The sequence below is a fragment of the Aedes albopictus genome, chromosome 2, assembly GCF_035046485.1.
Source record: "Aedes albopictus strain Foshan chromosome 2, AalbF5, whole genome shotgun sequence".
NCBI lineage: Eukaryota > Metazoa > Arthropoda > Insecta > Diptera > Culicidae > Aedes > Aedes albopictus.
In genome coordinates this window covers 468,413,868-468,418,980 of record NC_085137.1, presented here as the reverse complement: position 1 = coordinate 468,418,980, position 5,113 = coordinate 468,413,868, and the positions used below count along the sequence as shown (strand labels likewise).

The 5,113-nt window shown below is 42.5% G+C and overlaps 1 non-coding gene across 1 annotated transcript; it reads left to right on the top strand.

Moving 5' to 3' along the window:
- Window positions 1-2,435: 2,435 nt before the first annotated feature.
- Trnav-aac (transfer RNA valine (anticodon AAC)) lies at window positions 2,436-2,508 on the top strand. The gene has a single exon. It is a non-coding gene; the product is annotated as a tRNA-Val (tRNA).
- Window positions 2,509-5,113: the final 2,605 nt, after the last annotated feature.

The window sequence follows — 5,113 nt, the reverse complement described above, 5'->3', positions numbered from 1 at the left end:
AAGACGAGAGGTGTGATGGCTCCTACAGAGCAATCTCCAGAGATGTTGGAGGGGATCATTGGAGGACTTTTTCCGCATCATGATCCTAGTCCTTGGCCTCCTTTCGTAGGACAGCTGGGGACTGGGGCTGGCGATGAGGAGAGGGTCACCGATATGGAACTTGCGGGGATAGCAAAGTCCCTTAGCGTAGGTAAGGCCCCAGGTCCGGACGGAGTTCCGAACCTGGCCTTAAAAGTACCTAGGTATGGCAGCCCGGCGTGGGGCACTGCGCTACGTACTGAATGCTACCGACGGAAGCTGGAAAGTACTTACAGGCTTATGTGCCTGAGGGTTGCGAGCGCGTACCGTACCGTGTCACACGACGCTCTCTGCGTCATTACTGGTATGGTGCCTATCGGCATCCTTATCAGTGAGGACATGGAGTGCTTCAAAATGCGCGGCACAAGAGGCTAACGCAGGACTGCCAGGATGGCCTTTATGGTCAAATGGCAGCGCGCGTGGGGCAGTTCCACCAAAGGAAGGTGGACCCATAGGTTGATAACGAGGGTATATAGTTGGATTAATAGGCGCCTTAGGGAAGTTATATTCCACCTGACACAGGCCCTTTCAGGTCATAGTTGCTTCCGATAGTATCTACACCGTTTCGGCATGCGGATTCTCCCGAATACCTAGTGTGCAATGGTTTAGAGGAAACGGCGGAACACATTTTGTTCGTGTGCCCGCGTTTTCGCATAATACGTGACCGCATGCTTCCCACATGCGGGGAGGACACAACTCCGGACAATATGGTCTAGAGGATGTGTAGGGATGAGTTTGGCTGGAACGCCGTTTCAACGGCTATCACCCATATCGCCTGGGAGCTACAGAGGAGGGTGTGCGTGGACTCGGAGAATGGCTAGTTCAGATGCAGTACACGAGGTGGTCCAGGGGTTCGGAGTCGGCTTCGTAGATTGCGGTCGAGTTCGACCCTTACAGCGATTAAGTGGCCGCGGAGAGGAAGTCCCGGTAGCGGTGCTGTCGTGGCGTCGGTTTACTGGGTTGTATCCGAGCCCGCGGTTGGAAAGGGGTCCCCGGCAAGGGTCGGGGTAGATGAGACCCTGCTGTCTGCAACCTTCGGGTGCATCTGATAGAGCCTGAAGGGTAGAGATACCCTTCCTTTGCGGGCAGGTCAGATCGGGTTGCACAAGGGTATCAGTTCTTGATGTCTGCTAAGCAGTTGGGCGCGGGCGGGGTTGACCCTGCTCGCTTTCCGAGGACAAAGAGAGTGGTGAGGACCACTCGGGAAACTGGCTAAGCGCCAGCATGCTACCGTGACGGACTCTGCAAAGCGAGTCATCGATGTTTGTTGCTGCAGGCTACGCAGCTAACCTTGCGGGTGCGATGTGCACTAGCCCCTCTCTGAAGCAATGGCTTCTTGGTGGTTCCGGAGGACTAAAACATTAACGCGCACTGAAACGGAGAGACGAAGGGTTTGGCGACCATAGGAATGTGTTTTATTGGGTCGAGGAGAGAGTAGTCATGGCTTTTACTATTGTTGTAGAAGACGGCCTTAACCCCACACTACCCTAACCTTCCTGTTAGGGTGTCTGTTGAGTAGATTTTTGCCCCTATGGTTTAGAAGACGAAAACAAAGAGGCACGTTCTCTGCAATTTGGGTGTATATCATGGGAGAACACTTAATTGATGCAAAAGTTCCTCAATATATAATTGCTTGCTTTGCTTCCCAATTAATAATTTTAAGTCAAGCAAATTCTAGATGGTTTTTGAACCATCTTGAAACCTAAATTGATGAATTAAGCTTTAAAGCCGTTTCTCAAAACTTTTTGCAAACTAATTTGGGATTGAACTGTTGTTTGGGTTGAACAAATTAAGTATTGGCAGAGAGATAAAAGATGAAATTGCCCAATGGAGCGTTTCACACCGATTCCCCCGGTTATTGTCACCGGTCTTCCGTGAACTATACGTATATCGCCTCACGCCGTGATCCAATAATCCGATACGATGTTGATTAACTACATCGGCGAAAATAAACTACCAAACCTTTACACTAACTGTCTTCGTTCGGTTCGGTTCAGCCGCATGATTATCTCCTTCTGTGTGCCTCTCGAGCTCGCCGCGCACACCAACTGATGGACGGCAATAAAAATAATACGCCATACAGTTGCCGCAGCGGGAAGATTTGGCTCCGCATACGTTGTGAGTAGGTATAGAAAATACCGTCAAACGAAAGATAGGGTACTGTAAAGATAGGACATAAAGCGATCCGCAAAACGGAGTGGCTTTCAGCCGAATGGAGGTCGTTTGCGGTTTATTTATACATATTGTGCTACCATTTGTCTTTTCCTTTTGCGTATGGACCGAGGAGTGAAACAAATTTAAAAGAATTTAATTAGAAAATATGTGCTGTTTCAAACCTGGTACACTCGTCTTCAACTGTTTCCGTGGTGTAGTGGTTATCACATCCGCCTAACACGCGGAAGGCCCCCGGTTCGATCCCGGGCGGAAACAGAATAACTTTTTGCATTGAGCGTTTGTTCATTTACTCCTTTTCATTTTACTATAATGATATGATATCGATTATTATCACATGACAATTGGCATTCCGTTCCTTTAATATCACGATTTAAAAAATGACTGGAGATAAATATCACTTAAAACCAGTGCTGAAAAATTCATTTCGTCATATCTAAATTCAATCACCTACAGCTCATTTTGGAAGCTGAACCTGAGAATATGGTATATGAAAAACTTGTGCGGCTAGATCAGTTCTGCAAGAAAGTCACGGAAAAACTGTTAATTTTCGAATATTTAAGGTAAATGTCACGGACTACCTTCGAAAAATGCAAATGATATTCACGGTGAATATCATTTGGCATTTTTCATAAATAGTCCGTGACATTTACCTTAAATATTCAAAAAATAACGGGTTTTCCGTGACTTTCTTGCACAACTGATCTAGCCGCACAAGTTTTTTATATACCATATTCTCAGGTTCAGCTTCTAAAATGAGCTGTAGGTGATTGAATTTAGATATGACGAAATGAATTTTTCAGCACTGCTTAAAACTAATCCATCTCGTACAAAAAATTGAGTGAATTGTTTCATAATTATAGAGTTATAGAGAAAAAGTGCCTAAAATAGAAACTCTGCCGTCAGGATGTCACTTCCCTGTATCCGTAGTAAAGTAATAATCCAAACAAGTATAACGTGGGTGCTGATTTGTTGTACGGTGTGCCGCAAATTCCAATCTACAGCTGCCTTTTTAGGTTCGTGAATCAAAAATTGGCTCTCGTGTAACTTAGATGGAGAAACCATATGGTCTCATCGAGGATAAACTTTTCCTGTTCGATTCAATTTCCACTTGGTAGGTACGGAATTTTTATCCGTCACGCGCGTCCCAATCACCGATGACGCGTCGTCGTCGTCGTCGTCATCGTGAGTCATCGGAATTTGAATGTTTTGCTCTCGGAACGGAACTTTCTTTCGCTTTAACTTGTGTCCAGCAACATTTTCCCCCACGCACGAAAGCATGTGCTTTTCTTCACAATCGATAAACTTTTCTTCGGTCGTCGTCGTGGGTACACGGTGCGGATCTAAAGTTTTCACGTTTTCCTTTCCTTGGGCGCGCGGAAAACTTGTTCCACTTCTTTTATTGAGTTTTTTTTTTGTTGGTCTCTATCCGTTGATTGAATTTCAGTATTTTTTTGCTCAACTTTTCAAGTATAGGTACACTGAGACGCGTTGATACTGCAGTTAAAAATAGGAAAGTATTTGAATTTGTTCCTACAGCTCTCTACGGTGTTCCCATTTTCATCCTGTAGGAAGAAAGCTAAATAATTCAACCAATATATATTTCTACAGAATGTTACATATACTTTTATAAACTAGTAATAAAGAATTATATTAGACAAATTTAGAAAAGCATTGCATATTTTGTATCAGAAACACTGATACAAAATATGCAATGATTTTCTAAATTTGTTTAAATTAATTCTTTATAAAATAATTTATAAAAGTATGTGCAACATTCTTTAGAAATATATATTAGTTGAATTATTTAATTTAGCTTTCTTCCTACACATCCCACTAGAAACAAAGGCTTTGTTTATTTTGTTTCTTCTTTTTGTATTTTTTTGTTAGAAGTTAGCACGAATATACGTTTTTGAATATGGTGAATTCAGCAGCATAACACTACTAATTGCGATGCTATCCTACAACATATTTTTGTTGTATACACTGGAGCCTCTTTTTATGAATTGAGCTTTGAATCAGTACTCCCTCACCTTCAAGTCTCTAAATTGGTTTTAAGGAGTTCAAATTGTCATTGAATTGCCTGAAGGAATCCCGGGAGGATTTCCTAATGAATGATATCTGGAAGAATCTGTAAGATGGTGATTCCTCAACCCTACATATAGCGTTACTCATTGCGCATATCTATCCTTCGAAGCGTTTTACGATGCAACCAATCTGGCAACCCTTTGGCAGATGTCATATTTGGTGCGTAGGTACGAAGACACATCAATGCATGTGTGCATTCAACTGCGTCTTTCGCATTCTCATCGTTGATCGGACAAGTCGTGCATGCTGGGTGACAGCAAAGTATCTAAATACCAAGGTAAGAGATTCCCGCTAATATTCACGGATTAGTGAGAAAAGGAAAAAAGCAAAAAATAGTTATGAAGTTTGCGCTGATTTGTATGGGCACATCACTATTTTGCTAACTTTCTTAAGAAATTAAGCACTCCCATCTTAGAAGCTATTATTTAATTGCATCTGACTGGATTAAATGTGACCTCCATGCAATAAAACAGAAAATATCGCCATTTGAAAATCGGTAACATTTTTTTTTAATTGATTCTAAACATATTTTTTCACCATTAAGAAACATCCAAACTAACAAAACTTCACAAACTTTGCTGAAATAATGACATTTTAGTGTAAAAACACCAACTTTTCATAACTAACGCAGATGTGTTGGTGAGTCTCATTTTTGACATTTACGGGAATCTCTTACCTTGGTACATATTTATATACTTTGGGGTGACAGTGCAAGTGCGAACCATAATTTACAGAATCTCGAGAGGAAGCTTAGTTGGAAGCTCGGCAGGAATCC